This window comes from Neoarius graeffei, chromosome 6 (assembly GCF_027579695.1).
Source record: "Neoarius graeffei isolate fNeoGra1 chromosome 6, fNeoGra1.pri, whole genome shotgun sequence".
Classification (NCBI taxonomy): Eukaryota; Metazoa; Chordata; class Actinopteri; order Siluriformes; family Ariidae; genus Neoarius; species Neoarius graeffei.
Genome location: NC_083574.1, coordinates 59,736,587 through 59,749,476, shown reverse-complemented (window position 1 = coordinate 59,749,476; position 12,890 = coordinate 59,736,587). Strand labels below are relative to the sequence as shown.

At 41.0% G+C, this 12,890-nt stretch overlaps 1 protein-coding gene across 1 annotated transcript in view; it reads right to left on the bottom strand.

Moving 5' to 3' along the window:
• ripor1 (RHO family interacting cell polarization regulator 1) overlaps nt 1-6,488 on the bottom strand; it is a 241,345-nt gene extending 234,857 nt beyond the window's left edge. The window contains exon 1 of the mRNA XM_060923946.1: nt 6,365-6,488. The gene's annotated coding sequence lies outside the window, so the exon portion shown is untranslated. The remainder of the gene's footprint in view (nt 1-6,364) is intronic.
• Nucleotides 6,489-12,890: the final 6,402 nt, after the last annotated feature.

Genomic DNA, 12,890 nt, shown 5'->3' with positions numbered 1-12,890 from the left:
ATTCATAAGATTGTTTTTTTTTGCATAGATCATGCACAGGCTATACCTTACACTCACCTGCCACTTTATTAGAAACACCCATCCACCTGCTGTTTTATGCAGTTCTCTAATCAGCGAATTCCTTGACAGCAGCAAATGCAAATGATCATGCAGAGCTTCAGTTAATGTTCACTTCAAAACATCAGAACGGGAAAACTTGTGATCTCAAAGTGTGACTTTCACTGTAGCATGGGTGTTGGTGCCAGATGTTTGAGTATTTCAGAAACCGCTGACCTCCTGGGGTTTTCACACACAACAGTCTCTAGAGTTTACACAGAATGGTGTGAAAAACAAAAAAAAACACTGAGTGAGCGACAGTTCTGTGGGTGGAAATGCCTTTTTGGTGAGCAGAAAAGCATCTCAGCATGCAACAGCAGAAGACCACATTGGTTCCACTCCTGAACAGGAATCTTAGAATCAAGAACAAGTTCCTATTAAAGTGGCCTGTTAGTGTAGACAAGAAAATGCCCAGTACTGAGTGAATACCTAGAGCATTTAGTTTACACAAATCTGGCTGCGCTTAACACTTAAAGTTTATGCAAACCAGCAAGTTATGTCATCATTGCATATGTGAAATAGATGAAATGCACTAACAAAAAAGTTGACCTGACAAAAACTTTTTTTTTTAAAGATATTTTTTACCTTTATTGGATAGGACAGTGTAGAGACAGGAAATGAGCAGGAGAGAGAGACAGGGAGGGATCAGGAAATGACTTTGGGTCAGAATTGAACCCAGGTCCCCAGATTTATGGTATGGCACCTTATCCATCTGAGCCACGACAATAACTTTTTTTAGGCCAGTACGTGCCTTGTACACCTGTGTATCACAACTGTGTATCAGAGGTGTGAGTGTTAATGAAACACTACAAAGGCTCATTCACTGATGCAGACATTACTGTAATATACAGTGGGGCAAAAAAGTATTTAGTCAGCCACCAATTGTGCAAGTTCTCCCACTTAAAAAGATGAGAGAGGCCTGTAATTTTCATCATAGGTACACTTCAACTATGAGAGACAGAATGGAGGGAAAGAATCCAGGAAATCACATTGTAGGATTTTTAATGAATTAATTGGTAAATTCCTCTTTAAGATAAGTATTTGGTCACCTACAAACAAGCAAGATTTCTGGCTCTCACAGACCTGTAACAACTTCTTTAAGAGGCTCCTCTGTCCTCCACTCATTACCTGTATTAATGGCACCTGTTTGAACTCGTTATCAGTATAAAAGACACCTGTCCACAACCTCAAACAGTCACACTCCAAACTCCACTATGGCCAAGACCAAAGAGCTGTCAAAGGACACCAGAAACAAAATTGTAGACCTGCACCAGGCTGGGAAGACTGAATCTGCAATAGGTAAGCAGCTTGGTGTGAAGAAATCAACTGTGGGAGCAATTATTAGAAAATGGAAGACATACAAGACCACTGATAATCTCCCTCGATCTTCCTCTGGGGCTCCATGCAAGATCTCACCCCATGGGGTCAAAATGATCACATGAACAGTGAGCAAAAATCCCAGAACCACACGGGGGGACCTAGTGAATGACCTGCAGAGAGCTGGGACCAAAGTAACAAAGGCTACCATCAGTAACACACTACGCTGCCAGGGACTCAAATCCTGCAGTGCCAGACGTGTCCCCCTGCTTAAGCCAGTACATGTCCAGGCCCATCTGAAGTTTGCTAGAGAGCATTTGGATGATCCAGAAGAGGATTGGGAGAATGTTATATGGTCAGATGAAACCAAAATAGAACTTTTTGGTAAAAACTCAACTTGTCGTGTTTGGAGGAGAAAGAATGCTGAGTTGCATCCAAAGAACACCATACCTACTGTGAAGCATGGGGGTGGAAACATCATGCTTTGGGGCTGTTTTTCTGCAAAGGGACCAGGACGACTGATCCGTGTAAAGGAAAGAATGAATGGGGCCATGTATCATGAGATTTTGAGTGAAAACCCCCTTCCATCAGCAAGGGCATTGAAGATGAAATGTGGCTGGGTCTTTCACCATGACAATGATCCCAAGCACACCACCCAGACAATGAAGGAGTGGCTTCGTAAGAAGCATTTCAAGGTCCTGGAGTGGCCTAGCCAGTCTCCAGATCTTAACCCCATAGAAAATCTTTGGAGGGAGTTGAAAGTCCGTGTTGCCCAGCGACAGCCCCAAAACATCACTGCTCTAGAGGAGATCTGCATGGAGGAATGGGCCAAAATACCAGCAACAGTGTGTGAAAACCTTGTGAAGACTTACAGAAAATGTTTGACCTTTGTCATTGCCAACAAAGGGTATATAACAAAGTATTGACATGAACTTTTGTTATTGACCAAATACTTATTTTCCACCATAATTTGCAAATAAATTCTTTAAAAATCAGACAATGTGATTTTCTGGATTTTTTTTTCTCATTCTGTCTCTCATAGTTGAAGTGTACCTATGATGAAAATTACAGGCCTCTCTCATCTTTTTAAGTGGGAGAACATGCACAATTGGTGACTGACTAAATACTTTTTTGTCCCACTGTATGTGCTAATTACACACTGTAAGAGTTCAGAAACTATTTGTCATTCATCCTCTCCATCTTTTTCCCACTTCTATGCAGGGGTGATATGGATAGGTTGAGCCAATAAGGTCAAGGGCCAAACAATGGCAGCTTAGTGGCTCAAACCCCTGACCCTCCAATCAATAACCCAGCACTTTAACCCACTGAGCTACCACTTCCCCAGTCATCATTAACTCGACTGTAAAATTTGAAGTGGCTGGCTCACCCTTACCAGAATCCAAGTCATTGTTTTTGTTTTGAAAGCATGTGACCGCTACCTGCTAGCTCTCTGTTCAGCAAAACCTCTGCAAATTCATTGCTAGTGATCCCATCTCGAACTTTTTCTTCATCTACGTGTCATATGTGGAAGCTGTGAACAGAATGTGCCTTATCTTTTCTTTCCCTCACCACAATTCCACGAGACAGACGAGGATGGTTCTGGTTAATTACAACAGAATAACCACACAAAACCGGAATTGATTGGTCGAAAGAATTTAAAGTATGGATACATTGACAAAATATCTTCAATTTTACGTTATAATTTAAGATCTATGGCCTAGGATGTCACTGGGGATTGTTGTGACTTGTTTTAGTAATACTGCTAGCATCAAAAATGGTGACTCGCATGGATGGCACAGAGCATTCTGGGAAGGGTGAGCTGGCCCTTTTAATATATCCCCAAAACTAGAGTAAACTACTGTAATTGAGAATATTTTGATTGTTAAAACAGATATGATTGTTTTACTGGGAACTACACCATTCCTATTTTTCATATGAACTACATCCGGGATTTGGAGATCCAAAACTGTAACATAAATCTGTATAGGTCACTCGTGAGGAAACCGATGAACTGTTTTGATAAATTTGGGTACTTTTTGTTTGTGAACGTGGCTATGTAATAAAAAGAAAAATCACACGTTGGCTTGAAGATATGAAGTTTATCTTCTTGTGTTGAAAAATTCACATTTTTCATACGAAATACATCGCGGATCTGAGTAACATATTTAAATAATATTGGCTGGCTTTTTTTGTGGGCTATCGGATATATTCCATTCAGCTAGCATGATACTGAACGAGTCAAAGATGAGTTCAGTGTCATGCTAGCTGAATGGAATATATCTGATAGACCACAAAAAAAGCCAGCCAATATTATTTTTATGATTATTATTATTATTATTATACATACAGGCTGTACAAAATGTTGAAATTTCTTCGAAAAAAAATCCATCCAGGGCGGCACAGTGGTGTAGTGGTTAGCGCTGTCACCTCACAGCAAGAAGGTCCGGGTTCGAGCCCCGTGGCCGGCGAGGGCCTTTCTGTGTGGAGTTTGCATGTTCTCCCCGTGTCCGCGTGGGTTTCCTCCGGGTGCTCCGGTTTCCCCCACAGTCCAAAGACATGCAGGTTAGGTTAATTGGTGACTCTAAATTGACCGTAGGTGTGAGTGTGAATGGTTGTCTGTGTCTATGTGTCGGCCCTGTGATGACCTGGCGACTTGTCCAGGGTGTACCCCGCCTCTTGCCCGTAGTCAGCTGGGATAGGCTCCAGCTTGCCTGCGACCCTGTAGAACAGGATAAAGTGGCTACAGATAATGAGATGAGATTATACATACACATTCTCTTCATATCAGCATTCTCGAAGGCCAAAGTGAGCTTACCTGCGACTTGGTGCTTTTAGCGCAGCAGTCCAGTTGCCTTCTAGCCGGTGTAGCATTCAGTAGTAGCATTACTTAAGGCCAACGTGAACTTACCCGCGACTCTGTGCTGTTAGCACGACAGTCCAGTTACGTTCTAGCCGGTGTAGTGTTAGCGAAGGCCAGTGCTAGCACAGTCTGTCAGGGTGCAGGTACTTACGGATGTAGGCGCAGGGGATAGCGGGTGAAGCAAACTGCTGACTAAGCCAAATCAGAAGACGAGAATTGTGGTCAGAGAAACGGGCAGGGGTCAGTCGATCGGCAAACAGAATAATGAAGGCAAGCCGAGAAGGCAAGGTCGAGGTTAACGTGAATACGGTTGAGATAATGAGAGGACAGGCAGAAAGTAAACGACTTGGTACAACAGGAGAGAAAATACTGAACAATACTTCGCATCTAGTGTGAATGAGAAAGGACTTTAAATAGTGGAGCTGATTGACAAGGAAACGAGTGACATGTAATTAATAGACATGAGACAGAGGGCGCTGTGGTTCATGGGAAGTGTAGTTTAAAGTGGCTATGTTTGGAGGCTGTTTCAAGCTTGCGCTCTCAACGCTGTTACTGACACAGTCAAGTTGAATATTATCATGATTATTATTTAATTTTTTTCCCCCTGTCTAAGTTACTAAGTTACTTTTAAAATTAATATCGACAGCTACACACAACGGAGCGACCTGGCAGCCAAAATTCTCTCAAACTCTTCCGCATTTAATGAGCAAACCTTGGCAGCCATGTTTATTTACAAACTGTCACTGTCACTCATTAGGAAGTTTTGCATCTCCAGCGTGTCTCTTTTCCAGTTTTTTTATGTCTGTTGGTATGTTTTTCTCTTGTAAATATGCGTGAAGAATATATAATGACGTTTTGGTAGCCTTTCGGGTGTTCAGCACATCTTTAGTTTCAGTTTTCAGTTTATTTATTTAGTGCTTAATCCTAGCGGTAGCACTGGATTAGCTTCGTCTTCTCTCTTTCCTGGCAGACAAAGAAATGATTGTGTGCATGCACAGCAGAAAAGTTTTGTCATTGGATCTTTGCAAGAGCTCTGCCATGTGATGTCATGTTGTCTTGACAACGTGCAATATTATAACAATATTGCATGCTCATTCTCCATTGGAGAGAGCGGTGTAATTCATGGAGGATAAGCAATATGATGATAATATTGCATGGCATCAATAAACCCACAAGAAGGGAATCGAATACATATTTTTATTCCATGGAAAAAGTGGCCCGTATGTATAATAATTCCTGATATTTCACTCTGATGACATGACTCCCAGTGTTTTGTTGCTGACTCAGTTTATCCTCCATCCATTATCTGTAGCCACTTATCCTGTTCTACAGGGTCACAGGCAAGCTGGAGCCTATCCCAGCTAACTATGGGTGAGAGGCGGGGTACACCCTGGACAAGTTGCCAGGTTATTGCAGGGCTGACACAAAGACAAACAACCATTCACACTCACATCTACGGTCAATTTAGAGCCACCAATTAGCCTAACCTGCATGTCTTTGGGGGAAACCGGAGCACCCGGAGGAAATCCGCACAGACAGGGGGAGAACATGCAAACTCCACACAGAAAGGCCCTCGCCGGCTGCTGGGCTCGAACCCAGACCCTTCTTGCTCTGAGGCAATAGTGCTAACCACTACACCACCATGTCGCCCCTATTTATTTATTTATTTATTTATTTATTTTACTGTGAATTGTTAATAGAACTTAACCCTGTAGATGTTAATGCTGTACTGGGGATTTTGCTGTATAGAGTCTCTTCATGCTGTAACCTCACACCTGCCAGAGCATTAGGATGAAGACAGCAAGAGTGTTAATCTACTGGACAAGAGCCAGTATCCTCCTTCATCTAACGGGAAGATCCCAGCCTGGTTCAGGATCCTCCCAGCTCAACCAGGAACACTGCAGTCTCAACCACTCAAACTATTCTCACATGCAATTCAGCTGTTGTGTGGAGGATTTTAGCAACTTAAACCATAACCGAGGGAATGAGGGAAGCCACACAAGCAAGTGAAGTTATCTTAGTTTTAATAAGAACATAGATTTCTCCAAAAACAGAACACATGCTTTCAAATTAAAAAAATAAAAATCCTACCTTAGGAATGAACACTGTCCTCCCCAAAAGTCTTTGTTGACGTTATCAAAAGGGGTTCAAAGGTCATTAGTAAGTAAGCGACAGAAATGTCAGCAGGAAGCTGAATGGCGCTGTCATGCCTGAAACAAGAGTGTGTGCTGCTACTGTTCCGCCTCTTCACTCCTCTCCACTTCTCTTCTCTTTTCTCTCCTCCCTGTGCACAGCAGAGGCGGGAGGTTCCGCTAAATAACCACAGCATAATGAAACATCAACATCCAGCTCTAATGAGCCTTTTCTGTAGGTCTAAATATCTAGGCACTGACCATACCTGCATTCAGATATGAGGTTATGAAAGAGAGCAGAGAGCCTTGTAGGCTACACAGCTTCAATATCAACGTCAACATCAACATCGAGGCTATCGTGTTGATGTTCACCTTCAGGAATTAAATACTTCTTACAGTGTTAAAGCTTTAAAAAACAGCTTACTGACTTTTTCTGCGAAGTCTGTGCTCATTAACTCTTGAATAAAGTATTGATATAGTTGCTTTTTTGACTATTATTTCAATGAGTGTGCTCCTCAAACACCGAATATCAACATGACTATAATGATGATAATATGATTATAATGAGGTATTAGTATATAAACTGAAGTGTAAATGGTGTGTTCCTGAATAACTTACATTTAGGCTGTTACACAAATGCTACTTCCCTGATTTTTTAATTTTAAAAAAAAGGATGTTATTCATGATTAGGCAATGTTGCACTACATTAAAATGAGCAAAGATTTCCTGGTTCTCATATGGTCCTGGTTTGACGGACCTGAGAGACCAGCTAAATACAGTGGAAATTTGTGTATTGTATGGTCAGCAATGAAAAAGCTTGACCAGGAAGCAGTGTAAAAACAATACACTCGTTCTTTTATTAGCAAGCACATACATACACAGAACAAACATGGACCTTGTTATCAACAAAACAGACTAAGAGGGCAAAACCGCCAGGCGTCATCAAAATTTGAATGCAAATACACATGAAACAACAAACTAACAGCCATCAAAATCATATGATAATAGATAAGACTTAATCTAGCCAAACAAAGATGTTCAAAAAACAACAACAAAAAAAAAAACCAAGGATATTTTGGGTGCTCATGGGTATGCAAAAACATACTTGCCAACCCTCCCGATTTTGTCGGGAGGCTCCCGATTTTAGCCTCCGTCTCCCGATCGTATTTGTTAAAAGCTGGATAATCTCCCGGTTTGGGGAAATCCCTACCGCCAAGTTAAAAATACTCCCGATTATGTCCAATCAGAATTGTATGAGAAACACTGCTGACGTCAACTGATTTTTAACAAATCAACGAACAGAACGACAGTCAGTTCCGTAATGTAGGATTCACCCAGGCTGTCCGACATTTTTTACAAGCAGTCATTCATCACGGCCACTAAACCAAATACCAAACGGCAAAAATATGAACGCAAATACCAGGTTGCATGGGAGAATGAATTTCCATGGATAAGCAAATGTTCGACCAGCCAGTTACACATTTTAAGGTAAAGATACCTGAAATCAGAATATAATGGACATTTGAGTGTGAAATTAAACTAGTCTTCCATACCATTTCAGAAACAAACTGTACAACTTCTAAAGTGTTTAGTGAAATTTTGCATGACAGAGAATTTGTTTGGTGAGCGTATTTGAATAGTGTGGGAGTGTCTTAGTGCTATTTTGAATTTATGTTTGAAAGTTTTAAGTGAAAGTTTGCAAGTGAATTATCTGGAAAGTGATTGATTTTGATAGAGTTTTGAGGTTTTAAGTGAAAGATTACTAGTGAGTGTATTTTGGTCGTACTAAAATTTTGCATTCGAGTAAATTTCTTTGTGGAGTATATTTTGATAGTATGGTAGTATTTATAGTGCCATTTTAAAATTTTGTTTGAAAACTTTCAGTCAAAGTTTGCAAATGAGCAAATTCCTTTGATGCATTCCAATAGGATTTTGATAGTATTTCTAGTGCTTTAAAAAAATTATGTTGGAAAGTGTTTAGTGAGAGAGATGCATTTTAGTAGTACTAAGACAGTGCAGTATTTATTTAATTGTTACTATTTTGGTTAAATCTTATTAAAATTTTATTTATATACAAGTATGATATGATAGTTCTCTGTATTTTTACATGAGCTTACAGAAGGAAAACACATTTGATGCAATCCAATAATACCTTTATTCACTGTGACTATTTTAAGAAATGATAAACATTCTTCTAAAGCATCACTTGTGTTATTTTCTGTGGGTCTCTGTATGTATACAATATTCAGGCATGAGATTTTTCAGCTAAAAATCTGATTTAAGCAGACTTCCCTTTCATTGTTATTATATTAAAATTCAAGACGAGAGTTTTATTTCAGATTTTTCACTCTGAGCTCTCTCATGCCTGATACATGAATCCCATAACCTAGAGTAATTGATAGAACAATATCAACAATTCAAAAACTCTTTAATTGTATACATTTCAAATGGTTTGCAATTAATTGGGATCCACTGTTTTTATCATTTCAGCCACGCATCATACCCTCGTACAACTGAAAATGTCTTTCACGCACTTTTCTCCCCCATGAGAATTTTGAAAGTTGGCAAGTCTGCAAAAAGGATGACTTGTTTAGGTCCCTTTTTTTTTAACCTAAAATTGTGGTCAAGACAATCAGGACCCATGCTCTTATGAGCTTTATTATCCATTTTGAAGTTATATTACTGTTTCCCTACAATTCATTGTTAGACAGTACAAACAGTACCAGAGGAAAAGGGGCCATCCAATGGCTAACCTTTCCATCTTTTTTAAACATCCTTCCTCTCTCACCCCATCTTCCTTCCCCTCAGTCATTTTCCTTTTCATTCTTACTTTTATTCCCTCTTTAATCTATGTCAAAACATATTCTGGATAATCATGACACGGTTCAACAAATGTTTTCAACCCTGTCATTTCATAATCCTGTGGTCTTTGATTGTCTTGGTACCTGTAAATTTGACTGAGTCCTGAATAGTCCTTTTGTTCAGACTGCTAGAAGTTCTTTACTTTTGGAATCCACTGAATTTCCAGCCATTTTCTGGAAGCTGAAGTTGTTTTTGTTCACTAGCTCTTGCTTGTGTTGCTTTTTAACTTTGCACCCTAAAGCAAACCACAGGACAAACACATCCTAAAATGTTGTCACATTACAAACAGTTTTACTCAATCTTGTCTGGGAAAACTGCCAAATCAATGTTTCAAGTCTGGCTCACCTTAACACAGAACCCTGTCCCAGTGAATTGGCAGACCAGTAACAGGAAAACCTGTACAAGTGAAAGGGGCTAGTAAGTTGGGAAATGACTTTGAGGATGGCTTTGGGTATGATGCACTTTAGCTTATCTACAGTCCCCAATTATAACACAATTGTTAGATTACTATGTGCTATTTCCTACTGCTTGCTAAGGGAAGCCATGGCCTAATGGTTAGAGAAGCAGCTTTGTGACCAAAAGGTTGCTGGTTTGATTCCCTGGACCAACAAGAATGGCTGAAGTGCCCTTGAGCAGGGCACCTAACCTCCAATTGCTTCTCTGGGTATGTTGTACATTGCTCTAGATAAGACCATCTGCTAAATGCCATTCATCATTGGCTGTCCATGATGACTGCTTCATTAGGATGCACAGAAATGGAAATGGGCTACAAGGCCCACACCAGAGCTCCTCTCCTAATGAAGTGCCTTGCACAGTAAGGTAAGACAAACAATGTTGTGCTCCCATCATGTTGTCTCTCTGGACCTCCAGACCTGATGCCAAGTGGTGCACAAAAGTGCCATAGACCTGACAGGTATGGAAGTTGCCCCACAGTGCTGGGTGATGCCATCTGTTGGCCATTTGAGTGGCTCTTCTGCATGCCATCTGCTGGTGTGCCATTGACCCTGTTGGGTTCACCTGCCACATTGCACCGAAAAGCGCCCTGCTGCCAGTGCCTTATTGGTGATGTATCCCATAGATGGAACCCAGGCAGGTGCAACCACTCTGGGTCAGAGCGGGCCTGGGAACAATGGTGATTAAGCGGTAAGTCCACTTTCCCCAATACTCAAGTCCTCCTGGACCTGAGACTCACCACCGGTTGCAGTTTAAAGTCATTACCAAGACTAAATGCCATTAATGTAATGGTAAACAAAGAAAGAGAATGTATTTTTCCTGCTCAGCTTGTCTAGTGTGGTTTTGACCCAGCTGAGATGAATTTGGGTGCATGTATAAGGCAACCGACAACAAAAAAGTGTGACACACATGTTTGGTCTGCGGTGGTAAGGGAGGATGCAAGATTATAGCTTTGGTAGAAGCCAAATTATGAACACTAGATATGTATGCCTAAGTTCACTCAGGATCTATCATGAATGACTCTCATTCACACTTGGTGACAATTTAGGTTAGCTAAAACTCCACAATGTGAGGACACGCAATGGATAATGAGCACTCCAATTCCAAAGATGAAGTTAATTAGTATTATCAGTGTCCTTCTTATAGTGACCTCTGGTGATGAGATGTGGTATTACCAGACAAGATTTTCAATAAACAGGGGTCCCAACACACTAGCCCAAACTCCTTCTGTCCTGTGTCTAACACTGCAGATGGTCCATCATTTAGCTTACGGCCATTTTTCTATCTTGAGAGATGTTCACCTTGCAGAGAAGCTTGCAGTGTTTGTGCACATACAGGAAGCATCCAAATGCTCCAAAGCAGTGTTGGTTAGTGTTATCCACAAAGGGCTATTGCAGCTTCAGGTCTTTGTTCCAACCAGTCAGGAACTACACCTGATTCCACCTGTTTAATAAGTTGATCTTGGCCTAATCAGTTGTCACTTGCAGTTCCTGATTTGTTGGAACAAAAGGGTGCAGCCATACTGACCCCATTGTGGTTAACATTGGACAATACTGCTTGGGAGGTTCCTACTCAGAACAGTTGTTTTGCAACTTTCTGTACTCTTAACATGCCTGACTGAATTAACAGCTCTTTTGAATTGGGTCAATCTATTAACGTAAGGAAAGCACAAAACTGTCCTAAGCTTGAGTCCTAAAACACCAGGATTATGAATCTCTAATTTGAGCCAAATGAGTTTATGGTGTTTTGCTTTCCATTCTTCTTCAGATATCCTGCTGAAGGCTAGACTTAAACGGTGTGCAAAGTTAAAAAAAATCTCTGATCAGTTTCTCTGTGGCACAAGGAGAAAGCTCTGAGGGAAGTGAAACGCAATGCAACAGGCAATTACATTCACATCTAACCAAAGTCAGCATTTAAAGGTCATAGGCAAAGGTTTTAAATTTATTCACATTTGAAACTTTATATGTTAAAAAACACTCTGAAATTTTCTTCTGGTCCCAAGAAGTATTGTTAATAAATAATAATTAAAATAAGTTAGAATAAGTTAGCGCAGATCATGGTAAATTTCTGCTCAGCGATTTTCGTGACCACTCGGCGCGTGACGTCATTCAAGACAAACAAACTGCTTGAGTTGAGTCCACTTCCGTTTATTTGCATTGCTGTTCGGCTTGAGTGCAGATGTGCGTTCGGGAATTTCCAAAGAAAAACCATGCCTTATTGTTGTGCAGTGAACTGTAACAACGGGACCGGTTCAGGAAGAAGTTTTTACCTTTTTCTGAGAGAGGAGAAGAGGCGGAGAGAGTGGATTGTGCGCGTGAAGCGAGGGGTTGGCAGCCGGGTAAATATGCCACTCTGTGCTCTGATCACTTCTTGAAGAATCCCCATCTGTTGGAGAGTTTAGGCGTCGGTATCAGACAGAGAAGGCTCAAACCTGACGCTGTTCCGACAAAATTCGAACACAAAATCAAGCAGTAAAAGAAGAAACGAACCAGCAACGCTCAAGCAAAAAGGAGAAGATTGGAGGTAAACATTTTTAACTTTGCTTGCAATTGACAAGTCAAGAATCCTGAGGGATCCTGTACAATCATGGTGGAAATGAGACAAAGGGATATTTCCTTGCTTAGAGTAGGCTATAAATAGTATAATTCCACGGATGGAAGGCTAATGTGGCCTACCAGCGCACTGTCAAGTAATTGTTCCCTATATCCACTAGGGAGGGCGGTTTAATTATTCTTCAAAAAGGCTCTTATTTAGTATTACGATGAAAGTAAGTATTTATCATAACTACCAGGATAAATCGTTTGGGCGCGAGTTTTGTTGAGGTCCGGGGTCACCGCGATCAGAGTCGGCCGAGTCGCTGTCCAATTCCGAGGCCGCATGGTCAAACTAGTGAGCCACTTTCACCAATTGCTTTGCAACGGCCATAGGTTCATACATATATGGTTTCACCTCTCGATATTCAATTTGGAGAGTTCCTACTTCAAAATCACTGTCGCTTTCAGACATTTTACACAACCTCTCACAACCAAAGTCCGTACACGTGTGCTCGGTTCGCAAGTAAACACAGAACTGCTTCTGGTCTGTTTGCCTTGAATGACATCATGACGACTGTCCCCTGGTGGTAAAAGTGTGCATAAGTGAGATGTAAACAAACCTTCGGAACTTGCGCA